General features: G+C 38.2%; 1 long non-coding RNA gene across 1 annotated transcript in view; it reads left to right on the forward strand.

The window, feature by feature from the left end:
• LOC116708055 (uncharacterized) overlaps positions 1-2,611 on the forward strand; it is a 7,552-nt gene extending 4,941 nt beyond the window's left edge. The window contains exon 3 of the long non-coding RNA XR_004336598.1: positions 2,599-2,611. This is a non-coding gene — a long non-coding RNA (uncharacterized LOC116708055). The remainder of the gene's footprint in view (positions 1-2,598) is intronic.
• Positions 2,612-15,071: the final 12,460 nt, after the last annotated feature.

Genomic DNA, 15,071 nt, shown 5'->3' on the forward strand with positions numbered 1-15,071 from the left:
TTCTTTTGTATATGTGTAAAAGAAATAACCTTTTCCAAAGTAGTTCTGCAGAAGTAAATATGTGAACATTTTGAGTTATAATGACAGATGATGCCTTCATGTGCCTCTGTGTCTGGAGCCATGTCTGACCTGTTGAAAGAGCATAAATAATTAGATGTGCCAGATATTTTGATTCATATTCAAATGCATAAATCCTGAGGAGAAAGAAAACATGTATGTTTAAAAATATTTGTGATCAAAAATAAAATTCTGCCTTATCTTTCTTTAATTACAATTAATTTCATTTCCAGTTTTCACTGGTAAGGTAACGAGTAGCAGTGATAGTTTGATACAAAAATGTATTTCTTACCCTGACCCCTGCTGATTTGAGTCTCCAATAGTTTCTGTGTGGTGGGAGCTGGAACACAGACAGCACAGCATGCTGGTGGGTCTCATGGTTGTAAGACGAGGGAGTGAACATGAAAATCCTTTAGCTCCTCCAATGGACGATGCTGACAGGCATCCAGGGGCCACTCATTCTTAAATGTACATGTTTTACAGTGGTTGCATTTTTTCCCACAATGTTCTACTGTTGTGGCATATAAATTATTTGATAACCGTAATACATGTCCAATACATTGTTGAACATTCAGACAGAATGTCAAAAAGCAGTCATGGCACAGCATTGCACCAGAAAACCATAATGATTTCCACTCAATTATTTTGCCATTTCAGATTATATATAGCTACTAAGGCTACACATTGCTACTGCATTTTCAATATTTACTCACGAAAATTAATCTGCAAAAAATATATTCTGTAGAAGATGGAGCAAATACTTTTCAGTGCTGAAGTGTTATAAAATAGAAAGAATATATTACAAAATCAGTAGGCTGTTATGTGAAACACCATACTTTAAGAATACCCAGGTAATCCTGGGTATTAGCTGGATTACGAACAGCTGACTCAAGCGCTAATGTTGTAAACATTTTTGTAATATTTAGTTTAATGTTTTTTGAGAGGTGCAGCCCATAGTAAAATAATGTCACCAAATCTAAAGACATTTAATTCTGATCCAAAAAATATGTTGGGCCAAATAAAAGTAGGCCTAGGTATGGAAACAATACTTATACTCAGGTTGAGTTAGCGGATAATGCTAAAACGATTCATTATCTGGCTACAATTTTCTTACAGTGCTTCATCAAGCTACTTGTCAAGTAATATTAGGTTTGCGCCATCACCAGTGAAACTGTAACCGTATCTTAGGTGGGTTTTTAAAAAAAAAATTAAAAATAAAGCAAATCAAGCAGAGATGTGGCTAACTGGATCGGTTTTGAATCCTTTGAGAACTCTTAGCTCTCTCCAGCTCTGATATTTACCCTCGTTTTATTTCAGGCTCAGTCTAAATCTCTCTTTTTAGCTTGCCTTTCATCATAGGTCTTTCGTTTATCTGTCTTGGTTTTGGACCAGGTACTACTGACGTGCTGTGCGTCAATAAGCTTCCTGTACACGGCCATGAATGACGGAGCAAAGACACGCCTCCTGGCTCTGATTGGTTGCTTTGATTCGGGAGAGGTGTATTTTTCTTAGTGCTATTAGGGGCACAGTGAAGAGGCAGAGGGCCTTGATTTTTTCACAGATTTTCAGGACATAGTGAGATTTTTAACAAATGTGAAAATAATATCTTCAAAAAAGTTACACACTGCAGCTTTAATAAGGATATTTTGACGCTACTAAGCAAATGTGAAACGTCAGAAATATAGAAACAAACAGAGCAAAGAACCTGTGATAACAGCTGACCTTCCACACACTGACTGACTTCTGTCTGACCATGCTGGGCCCTCTAGACATGGGGAGGGGAACTCCTCTGGGAGAAGCTAACACTAAAGCCAGTGATGCTCCACATCGAAAGTGTTCAACTGAGGAAATTCTAGAGTCTAATCAGGATGCCTCTTTTTTCCTGAGCGTTATCAGGAACCATCTCTTGCCTTGGAGGGCCTTGGGATCTTCCAGAACAAGCTGAACAATGTCCCAGACCAGAGGGACGTCAGAGTTTCCACCTTAATCTCCTGAAGATACCCAACCATGGATAAGCAGAGATAGATGAATTAATGTTTTTACCAGTTAAAATAATTAGTTCATTGAGTTCAGCATTTGTATTTTACCAAGCTTTGCTGTCACAGGTAAATGTGATATAATTGCTTTGCGTTGTAGATAGAAATGTCTGAATGTGTGCAACACTGGCCCTTAACCCCTTCCGTAGCTGAGCTACACTCGGGCTGACCTCTGTGTCCTTCAGGGCCGACATTTTATCAAGCGACCCTGTCAGAGAACAAAACTGGCTCAGACCCATCCTTCCCCTCTGCCTCTTTTCTCTGCTCTTCATATGCCTTTGTTTGGTGCCTAATGATAGCTGTGATGGAACAGTCATGCTCTGTGGTCACAAAGGCCTGCTTCTGGGCCTTTGCCCCCCGCAGCCGCCCCCCACTCTGTCATTTGGCCTTTCTGTCACTTTGAGCCTCGCAGGTCATAGAGAGCATTAGTTCTCCTGATGTAAGATGGCATCGTTGTCACATTTTATTTCAAACAAGTTTTATTTTGTATGCAATTTGTATGTAGAAAATTTTTGCATTTATTGCAATGTGGGAAAGATAAAGTCTAATGGCTAAAAATATAATTTTCCAAGGCTCAGAAATAGTCAGGAAGGTTCATTGGAAACTTGTGTAGCTGGGTGCATGTCCTGCTGTTTGCCTGATTCAGAGACAGTGAACAGCTCTGCCTATTAAAATGTAAATTCCTTCTCACTGCAGCGGCAGCAGCGACAGGCAACCCCAGACTGGGACACAGCTGAGAGGGAGCCGGTGGGGGTGAGAGCTATAAGGGGCTATAGGCAGGACCTGCCTATCACCATGTGGAGGCTCCCAGACAGCAAGCATGTGTCTGAATAAAATGCTCAGCTGACTGGACCCTCCAGCAGATTTCACAGGTCACACTGGAAACAAAGGGAACTGGAGTACTCCTCTCATGCAAACTTACTTTAATAAAAAATCTGCTGATCGTTGTTTTTAATCATTTCCTCTTTTATTTTTATATCTATACATTCTTTAATTATTATTATTATTTTACAGTCTGCAAAATTTCTGATTTGAGTCAACTGCAATTTTAGATACTTTGGAATAAAAGTATTTACATTTGTAGAATTTATTCTTACCTTCTCAAGCTGTGATTTGGATTATCTCAGTGCTTTTCTAATTCTCACTTAGGCATTTGTTTTTATGAGTCATTCATAAATGATATTTTTACATAGCATTTGCATTCTACCAGAATACAGTGTTAAATGTTAAAGTGGTGCATTATTGGTTTGGTAAGAGCCTTCTTTTACAACTTATCACTTCCCTTCAAAACGTTTCAAAAATGTTTTTTGACAATAAAAAACAGATTTTATTTAAATGTTTGATTTGTCTGATTTTCTTATGGGTAAGCTTGCTTATACCTTATACCTGACAGCAAATATTTTTTTTTCCTTATGAAGTAATACAATAACAATTGTGAACATAAATAAGACACAATCTTTTTTATTACGTGACTTCACATTTTGTATACATACATACATATATATGTATGTATACAAAATGTATATATACATATATATATATATATATATAACACATATATATAAAACTAAGCTTTTTATAACAACTGCATTGCATCATCTTTAATTCTGTATTACATTTTTTTCCATACAGAAATTGAAAATGTTTTCTGGTTTTTATTGGTTTGGTAGGAGTCAAACCAGTAGTGTGCTACTGTTTTTAATGTTGTATTGACAATGTGTTGGTCTTGTAGAATTAAAGGTAAGTGCCACCATGCTTTCATCAAAGTCACATGGAACTAGAAGGAAACTATATATTTGTTGTAGATGAAGATGTGTTCTATAACTTGAAGTTTGTCCTGACATGTCAATAAATGAGAAGCCAAACCAAACCACAAGGGCAACTGAGACAGTTATCTTTCTCACTGTGTTTGAGATGAAGTTCTTAGAAAGTACCACTAGATGGAGATGTGATTGCACTGCAGGCAGTTTATACTTTTATAACAAGTCAACATCCACATTTGGAGGCAACACGGCTGGCTGGTTGAACTATTAGCCTCTGCTCAATCATATTTTTTTTTGTTTTGTTGCATTTTACTAAGACTGCAAATATTAAGAAAAAATATGTCAAAAAATGGGAAGAAAGAAAATATGCATTTTTTCTACATCCCTGCTTCATTCACCTTTTCCTATTCCACGTCATGCATTTCAGTGTTCAGACGGCTACAATAGGCAATTCATATTTTGGCTACAAATGTGAATTATTTGTTAAAACAAGCAGTTGTGTTAGTATTCCCCTTACAAACACTGTCAGTTTTGTTGACAATAGGCAGTATTGATTTAGCAGTAACAAGCTGATTTATGTTGGAGCAGATGACAGTTTGTGAGCCCACGTCCTCACAGAGCGTGTGTCTTTCTTGTAATTTTAGAGATAGTTTTGCTTTTGTGAATAAGTCAAACCTGTGAGGTATGTATTAATTCGGTTTATTAACATTTCCTGCCAAAGGAGGATTTTTCATTGCTGAGTTATGGCTATGTGACAAAAGCTGGACCTAAGTGAAACTGCAGCCATGTTAAATCTTGAAGGTGGAGCACTACTACCGCATGGTTTCTGAAGAAAACTGGGACCCAACCTGCTATTGACAACTAGTTATATTTTTCCTAACAAGCGATCTAAAAAGAAAAGACTACAAAGAACTTGATTTTAGGAACATAATAAAGCTTTTTTTTCCCCATTTAAAATTACATTTTTTTTTTTATAGATTGTTTTATCCAAAGAGTTTTTCAGTGAGGTGAGGTGAATTTTCAATATTAATGAAATTTCTGTTTAAGACATTCTAAATAAGTGAATGTAAATATGCTTAGATACACACTTCTACTAGCAAAGAAGAAAAATCATGTGTAAGAGTGGCTTGATATCATATCTAACAACAATACATCAGTAATATTTGGTTACACAGGAAAAATATTCTCCACCAAAAATAAACTGAGTGTGCTTTGAGAGTGAAAAGAGAATTAAAAGATAACATGTAAATCTTATAACCTATTTTTTTTCACTGCTTTGCAGGTTGGCTGCAGTTTATCCTGGGTAGCCAAGATACACTCTGAATAAGTGGACGGTGCATCACCTAACTATCATAGTATTAAGTTTTAGTATTTAGCATAATTATCATTTTGTAAATAACATTATTATAGTCAGATACAGCATGGTGACATTATGAAACGTACTCATGCAAGATACAACTTGCCTCCAGTTTTTCACCATGAACTAAAACACAACATTGGTTAAAGTCTCCATTAATGGACTAAAATCTATGAGGAAAATTGCTTTCTCAATACTGATTACCTTACATGTTACATGTGGGGATGGAAACGAGCGGAGTGATGCTGCAGAGAGCAATTCCAGGAGTTGGTTCCAAGAGCAGAGGAGCAGGAACCATAAAGGCAGATAAAAGCTAGCCTTTGTGATTCATTCTGGAATATTTTGCAATTCGCATTGTCCCTCCTGATATAAATAACCACATGGTGTTCCTCTGTGCTTTTAGCAGCTAGTTACAGCTTTATTTGTGTAGGTAACAAATATAATTCAACTCCATATGCCAAAGTATATTCTAAGTTAACATTATTTCCTAATGATATATTTTATGAAGTTCAATATTATCTGCATGTTTTGCTATAAGTGACCATTTATCCACCTGCTATCTATACCTGTGAATGGGGGTGAGAGGTGCCTACTCACTGTGACACGTGTAGTAGAACTATTTTCCCTCCTCAATTCACAGAGCAGAGTCACGATACACAAGTTAGAATGTTAAAATAATTCTAGAACATCAACATCAACCTATCAAGAAAAAATGGTACTGTCTACAACATGGGTGTCTACAAAGTTGCAGGAGCTACCATCCTGCAACTTTCATCCCTGCTTCAACAGACCTGAATCAAATGAGTGACTCGTTACCAGGCCTGTTCAGAGCTGAATGGCTACTGGTGAGGGAATTCAGCCATTTGATCCCGGTTTGTTGGAGTAAGGATGCGTCTTCTGAACAACTTCGTCCCTGACTTATTTGGAAATCTCCTTGGTCTTGGTTTTCACCCCCCCGCCCACACCCTCACACAGTTGTGTTCTCGTGTCTTGTTGGGACTTCACATTGACTTACATTCATTTTCTACAGCCTAACCCTTATTCTACCCCTAAACATCACATACCAAACCCCTAACCCAAAAACAGCATTTCCCTCATGGGGACCAGGCTTCGGTCCCCACAAGGACCAGTGGGTCCCCACAACGTAGTATGTGTCAGAAAAATGGTCCCTGCAAGGTATTGCAAACAAATGAGCGCTCACACACACACACACACCCTGCCCACCCCCTCCCACGCACACACTCATTATATGCATATATACATTTATTTATTTATTCATGTTATTATTTCCTTTCACCAACTTGTGTGTGTAACCCTGTCTGCGTGAGATGACCCTTCGCTGTTCTTCAGACTCTGCGTTGTGTTCTCTTTAAGGGCTGTTGTCAGAAAGAAACTTGAGGCAGGAATCGGACCCACGGTTTGAGATCGTGGTTCAGACCGTTTATTCAGATCACTCGACAGCGCAGCGGCTTCGTCTTCAGAATTCACAGCAAATACTCCGTGTCAACATAAGTCTTGTTAACGCAGTTATTTATTTATTTTTGTTTACACATACAGCATAGATTAAAAAAAGAAGAAAAAGACAAAACGATACAAAACTAACTACTTGGACATTAAAAGTAACATTTGGCTACAGTGAGGAGCTGGAGGTCAGTATTGCTGACCCTCAGAATTCACAGCAAATACTGACCCTTATACTCCCAGCGCACAGTAACAGAAGCCAAGTACGGAGTTCTTCAACGGACACACTACACCAACCTCCACAACCCAAAGAACAAATCTAACATTTTGGTGGCATCCGCTGACATATTTAAACCACTGCCCTACATATGCATCATATATAATTTAAGCAAAACACATAAAAATGCCAATACTTTTGCAAGACATGTTGCAGAAATTAAATACAATTATTCTATATTTGTGGCTTGCACTGAAAGAGAAACTTGCCCTAACCCATATGTAATCTGATTTCAACTCATTACCCTTTAAAAATGCGATCCTGCTGCTTGTAAAGTTTTTACATCGATACTGTCTACATCTGCACCTTGAAGAAGGAACATTTCAGTTGCCTGAATGGTCCTCTTCCTCCGTGGAAAGAAATAGGCTATTCTTTCAGGGAGAGATTTAAGAGATGAAAATTGTTCATCTGTGATTTTCAGTAAAAATGAATTACGAACCTGGCAAATTGTCAGACCTTGTGTAATTTTAGTACTGCAAAGATCTTTTGAGGAATGAGAAGTCATTTTTGCAGCTGTTGTCGGAGCTCAATGGCTTCCTTTCTTTCTGTAATGGTACATTTGCTGTGATGAGAGAAAAAGAAGAGACAGAGTTAGAATGGATCAGTCCTTTAGAACCCAAAGCCAAAGATCACTGTGTGAGCTCTTCTACTGAGTGGTAGTCACCAAATACTGGCTTTAGTGCTGAATGAAAACCCATAATGACCTTTGTGAAAACAGCATGGTGCACTTGAAAAATAATGCAAAAATGTCAGCTTTCTCAGTTCCAACAAAAATAAAAACGACTGTAGAAAAATTTTGCGTTCAAATGGCTCTGACTCTTTCAGTTAGGTAATTACATTCCTTTTTTGCTGGTTCATCAAATGAGTGTTAATGTCTGATTTCTTACTAAATTTAACCCTCCTGTTATGTTCGTTTCTAGGGTACAACAATAATGTTTGTGGGCAAATTACAACCATACAAATACAATGTATTGACATCACCAAGACAACAGAATTGAAATGATGACTGACCATTGAAGATGGTTTTCATACAAAATATCCTTCAGTGGTTACCAGTAAAACAAAAAGGTCACTGGTCTGTTGCAAAGCCTGTGCTGTGATCTAGTAAAGCTCCTAAGAATCTAGAAATGTAGAATGTAGAACAGCAATTTACAAATCTCTCACTCTGTGACACCATATGTCTCTCCATCCGTCCTCAAGCAGTTTGTACATATCTAAAAAACAAGACATTCCTAATTAAGTTAATCACCTATTGATTTGCTGAGCTCAGCATTTTTAAAGAGCCATCTGCTGTTTCCTGCTTTCTGTATGATTGTACTTTCCCACCAGTCGCAGAGGATTTTCTACATGACCAAAGTAGAGAGGAAGTGTGTTGCAGTGTGAAAGTGGGACGAAAAAGGCAAGCTTGTATGTCTGGATGAAGGCAGTGGTGGAGCAGGAAACAAACAGCAGTTTCTATTTGCTCTTCCAATTGCTCTTGACGCCGCTGTGTGTATTAAAATGAAGCGGGGTGTCTGCAGCCAGAGAACGGTCAGGGCTGGTGGACGGTAGCAGGTAATTACGGCAGCCAGGTGCCTGATTAGGGAGCTGCTGCTGCTGAACCACTCGTCTCCCCCTCAGACCTCCGTCACCTCACCGTGTCCACTCATGCTGATGGAAGTGGACAACAGAGCAAGATACTGTTTGATTGCTATCGCAAGTGTTTAATGAATCTGTACACTCAGCCACACCACTGAGCTTAAAAGCTGGTTCATCTCATCTTGATGACTGTTTCCTTCTTTTTGTTTATCTCTTGCAGCCTGATTGTTTGCTCCTCATGCGATCAACTCATTATCTGTTTGAGCTTTAAAGAGCTGGACATCACCTGTTTTCCAAAGATTGTCATTTAGTGTGCATTCACACTAACATCTCAAGAAATTAACTGTTGAAATTTTATTTAACTTGTTTTCAAATGTACAACTTTAATCTTTAAGCCCTTTACAAACATAGACATTTTACTTTCATTTAGTAAGAAATGCATTCCAACTAATCCCATTAATTACAAATTCAGTCCCAATATTTTCATTACAGACTTGACACGTTAGCATAGTTGGAAGTGAGAGGGAAGGCAGGTGGGTAAAGTTGTCATGGCAGTACATGACAGTACAAAATAAGAGCGGCTAAAAATGAATAGGAGGATGCAAACAGTAGTGTAGAAAAAAACACCATACAACCTATCTAGAAATAGAGAGACAAGAATAACTCCTTTGGACCCACAAGAATCAGGTCCTTTAAATCTGAGAGTTAATTCTGTTTTTGTCATGAGTTGTAGTTTTTGATAGTGAGGCTGGATGCAGTAAGACCCAGGCTGAAGTGAAAAATATTGGTTTTAATGAAGAACACGAAGAGTACAGGTGTCCAGGCAGCACAGGTGAGCAAAAGGGCGAGAAACTCAGACAACGGTAGCACTGGAACTGAACAAGACTACAACGACACAACAACTGATAGCAATGACACACGACTAGGATCCGACAGGGAACACGAGACACAGCTGGGAACAATCAGGGGCAGAAGAGACGACACAGGAACTAAATTAACTGGAAAACAACACAGAAACCTAAATCCTTATAGTTTTGTATATTTATGATTTGGTCCTTGTGTGCGCTGTCTGTTTTTAACATTATCACTGTACTTTTATGTCATTTTGTATGTTTGAAATGCCTGGGTGTGATACAAATTTTCCCCTCGGGAGTCAATGAAGCAACTGAACTGAACAATAGGTTTAGTTGGTCTCTTTTATTGGTATGTTTTCTTCATTTCATTGGTTATATAAAATAGCCCTAAAACTTTCTAAAATGTTCCATTTTTCTTACAGCCTGTGGCACAAAGCTAAATGCGGCTACGAGCTACATGTAGCTTTCCTAGCCGACAGCTGACAACAATTTATATTGTTATTCAATTAATATTTTTATTGTGTTTCAGACTAAAATGAGATCTCTTAATGGTTAGTATATCTACTTCCATCTCTTTCACCTCAGAGGAGCAGGGATCAGGATGTCTCTGGCATGGCTACTGCATCATAAAGCGGTCCGTATTAACGGTTTTAGAAAATGAGTCAAGGGCAAATGTCTCTGAAATGGAAAACTTGATGTGTTTTTTTTTTCTTTGCAACACCACATATTTGATTTAGCTACCTTTCTGCAGTAATTCAGTTTGATATGGTTTTCCACATAAACAAAGCTATGTGGCTGGAAGCAAGTTGCTGGTTGATTGAGTGTGTCAGCTATAAGAATCCATATCGCCACTGCTACAGAGCCCTACATCCACAGGAATGGAAACGGTGTCATCAGCATTAAGGCGAAGGCATGCCCACATTGACTGAACTCAAACTGCAAGTGTGTTTGTGTGGCAGCGAGAGCCATGGGGAGGGAATGATTGTCTGTGCTTATCGAGCCTTGGATTTTTTGTGTGCACGTTCATGTTGACTAGTCCCATGATGGCTCGTCTGTGAGGTGTAGACTGGTGCTCAAAGCGCACTCCACTGCAGGCTGACAGTGGGCTATCATTTCACCTCCAGCTGCTGTGGTCATCAGACCATCTTGGTGCATCAACTGTCTCTTGACATTTTTTTTTTGTTTCTTCGTTTCATGTAAAAACACAATATGAGAGGAACAGTGAAGGAAAAAGAATGTGCAAGAACAACTGCGGCATGCTACTCCAATGCACATAAAACACACAAACTTAAAAACACCATTTTGCTGTCTGAACCTATCAGTGATATAGCTAAGAGTAATGTCTTGATCCTTCCCAATGCATCGACTTGGAGTCCTAGTTAAATCATTTTGGAATGACTTCATGAGAGTAGTTGCCTGCAGTCAGCTCTTGATGCCAACTGTTGCTTCATCACTCCATCTGGCTTCTTCCTCCAAAACTGCAGATAAAAACAACTGAGGCTGAGGAAGCTGTGAGGGTTTCAGTGCAGATTTATCTTGATTCCTTCACAAGATGGCGCTGGAGTTTGACCCAATTACTACTGATGAAAACAGTCACACTCTGCAATTAATGTGTGAAAAATATTTATTATTAAAAGCTTTTGGTACACAGAATGAAAGCATGGTAGTTCATCTTTTTAAATCATGTAAGTGTTTATATCGTATCAGTGACACTTTAATTTCTAAAATACCTGAAAAAAAAAGATTCTGTCTGTCAGTCTTAGGGTAAAGTTAGTTAGCTGCCCAAATCCCTCTGAATCTGAAAGTGAAAATACTCTTAAGTACAGAGAGGCAAAACATGTTAAACTTTCAATTAGGAACATAATAATTGACCAAGTGGTGTTAAAGATGGATCTTCTCAGGTCTTAAATAATGTTCTGCTGAAGAGGTGATTAGGAGCTGAGCTCAGAGCCGCGGCCATGCAGCCACATGATGGGTCCAGGAAGATCCAGAGGCGCTGGAGGCCTAAACGTGCCTGATGAGAAAATAATAGAGAATGTTGGAATAACATAGATAAATACTTCATTTGTCGCCTTGGGGAAATTGATTTGTTGTAGAAAACTAATACAGGCATATCTCAGCCATTGCTGAGCGCCTTATGAAGTCACCCAAAGCTACGGCACAAGATTTAAGAATAAATCAGAAGTACAAACAGATCAACGAGGCACTCCCTCATTCACACCACAAACATTTCACAAATGCAGGGACTTCAATGTTTGTGGAATAAATGAAAAGTTTGATCTGTTCCAAGTAAAGCTGGGACAGTACACTGTAAAAAGAAATTAGTTGAACCAACTTAATTGAATTGCTTCAATTGGTAACAAGTTATTCAGTTAAGTTTATCCAACTTAATGTATTAAGTTTAACCAACTCAATTTATGTCTATCCACCTCAATTCACTAACCTTATTTTTAACTGAATTCATTAACTATGTTTAAAATGACAATATTAAGTCAGTCTTACTCAAAAAAATAAATTTACTTCAAATAAAGAAGGACACTAATAATCTCTTTTTTTTGACAGGGTTTTTTGACTCAGGCAGCCTTTATTTGAGAGTAGTTAGACAGAAAAGTAGGTGATGATCGAGACGGAAGACATGCAGCAAACGTGTGTTTCAAACACACTTTTGAGAGTGCACTCTCAGAAATGTACTCTAAAAATACACTTTTTAGATAATACTCTAAACTGGAAGTCCTTCATTCTACAGTGAGAATAAAGCAGGCCTCAGGCAGCATGGGCGTGGCATGGCGGCAGAGCGACACAACCATCCTGGCTTTGATTCCTAGCTTGAGACTTTTGCTGCCCATCTTCCTTCTTCTCTCTCCCCAATTCCTGTCTGGTAACTGTAAAAAAAAAAAAAAATCATAAAAAAAATCATGATAAAACAAAGACTAAACACTCAAGTTTGTTTGAAGGATTTGATATCAGAAAGCTTCTTCTTTCTAAAAGAGAATTTGGCTAAACCTGATTAGACCACAAAAATAGAATTCCTCTTCAAAAAGAAAATTTAAGAAGCAAGTTGGATTTCAAGTTGCTAAAGAGTATCTTGTGAGCATGTTGAAGTTAGATTTAGTAAGTGTGTTTTAAAGCCTTTATGATTCCTTTAGTCGATCTGAAATGTAATCATGGCAGTCTTTGAATATGCCTTATCTCTGTGTAAGCTGCTGTTTTCACAAATAATTTACCCAAGGCCAAAAAAAGTGGCAAGAGATAGCCTTGGCCTGGCTTGGATAGATAGAGTTTTTTATTCAGACATAGACAAGAGTTGTGTGTTTGTGTGTGTGCGCGGGCGTGGACACGTGTGTGTATAGCTGTGGGGATATCTCTAGACATCAGCAAACAGAGAAGAGGCAGCTAAGGTGAAGGGTTTTGGAGAGTCTGCACAATAGGCTATCACAAAAACCTGCTGCAACAGTCACAATGCTGGAGAATGGAGTGCTGTGATGGCGCTCAGCGAGACAGAGACATATAAAACTCCAGCCAGCTCTATTATATCCACTGTAATAAAGCCCAATAGTCTGATAGCAACTGGCCTCTCACTTTCAAGCCATAAAAGAGGGCATTGAATGCCAAAACGTCTGTAGGAAATTGATGTCACACGGTTTATTTGTCCTTGCACATACTTGCCGAGGCATTGGCTCACATTTATTGCTATTTAGTTCCAGATTGGTTGCAGGGACTTTTTTTTTTTTGTTGGTCGAGTTATAACTCTGTATTAATTGTTGAGTGTGTGGTTTAAATAAAAGCTGATTGTTTCAAGCAGTTCTTCTGTAAATCTACAATTCTGTTTATCAGTATTCATTACTTGGGGATAAAATTTCAAACCCAGAGATGTGGTGTGCCAAATGTTGAAACAGAACTCAGCACGGCACAAACCTACTGCTTTATGTTAATGTCTGATGAATTATCATCTTTAGAAGATTGTCATTAAAGGTAGTGATACTAGCTGATGTTGAATAATAAATAAAAGAAATTAGTCTAGCTACTTGACTAAAAATGAATCCATAATTAAGCAGAGACAGAATAAAACTCCAGTCACAAGTCTTTTACTGTGCTCAGTTGAAAAACACATTGGTTTTTACCACGAATAATTATTAGCAAGCGTTTATTATTAAAAAAGACTATTTTAATTGAAATTAACAAGTCAGAGTTCCACCTGATTATCAGAAAATGGTGGTAGCCAGTTATTACGAATATCTGCCTAACGAGGTTTGGTATACAGCAAATTCAAAAGTGTTAAATGTTTTGGTGTTAGCAGACTTTATGCAAAAGCAGAATTAATTTTACTCTAATAGAGTCACATTCTGTTTATGTAACTCTGGGGTGTATATTATTAGTATAATGACCAAAACAAAACACGGGAAATATTAAGGTCAGCTAAATTGTCATTGAGGGACCTAAATAGGACCCCCCATAACCCCCACGAACTGACACTGTTGTCATGGTTGCTTAGAGATGGACACTACGCAGCCGCAGTGAGCTGCTATCGACCCGCGTCTTTTTAAAATGTCCACCTGATACTACACCGTCCTCAGAAGCAAAACCTCTGGCAAAAATACACGTTAGTGGGAAGACACACATTCCAGGCTAAACAATCACAGTGACGTTTAATAGGGGCATTAAAAAATGTGTCGGCGATATTCAGTGGCCCACAGTGGGTTGTTTGATATCAGACAGAATGGATCAGGAGAGGAACCGCAGACCCATCAGAACCTAAAGAACCAGACATCAGTCTCTTCATCCCTCAGTCATTTCCTGAGACCAAAAAATAATATGAATGGCAATTTAAAGAACAAATCATACAAATAGATTAATAAATAATTAATAAATATTGTGAAGAGAAACCGTTTATTTTTTCAACATTAAAAACTTTTGTTAGAATTGTGTAAGAAAAATGTTGATGTCTTTTATAAATACAGTGTTTTGTGGTCAATATTATTTAACCATTTTATGAATGTGGGTGTCCAGTTTGGATCAGGCTTCCTATCAAGCTAGAAGAATGATAGAAAACATGCTAACAAAATGACTCAGACCTGCAGCCTATAGGCGGTTCTAGACACAGGAGTGGCTCTTTGGCTCAGTCTTCTATTAAATGATGAAATATTGCCCTGTTTTTTGTTTTATTCTTTTTTAATTGCCCTGTAGGCAGCAATTTATTCACATATATGTACATTTATTATTATTGATACTTTAATTAAAGAGGAATTGTACAAATTTATGCTATAGAGGAGGGAGGGGGAGGGGGGTGCCGATGACATGTTTGCATACACCTCAGAAAGTATGTACTGTAGTTGTGCCCCTGTTAGCTGTTATGGTTGCGGATGAATCGCCAGTCGTCAGCGTCAACCTCCCGAAGCCTCCATGGATTCTTTGAAGATTCAAGCTCCAAAAATGATTATGTAAGTGTTAATAGCTCTGAAACTCCACATTTCTGTAATTGAGGCTTGTTGTTAGAATTGTAGTAAAAATGTGTTCCTTCGTTCCATTTTTCATTATGTTTTTTGTTTGTTATGATCCAGAGACCAACACTGGTTATCGTACTCGGATTCTGAAGACTGTCCAGCGCAGTAGAGGAGCACGGTGATGTCCCCGGCCAAACTTCACCAACAGCCCAACAACCCGAAGACAATCTGTGTTAGTGAGTGGACA

This window comes from Xiphophorus hellerii, chromosome 18 (genome assembly GCF_003331165.1).
Source record: "Xiphophorus hellerii strain 12219 chromosome 18, Xiphophorus_hellerii-4.1, whole genome shotgun sequence".
Taxonomy (NCBI): domain Eukaryota; kingdom Metazoa; phylum Chordata; class Actinopteri; order Cyprinodontiformes; family Poeciliidae; genus Xiphophorus; species Xiphophorus hellerii.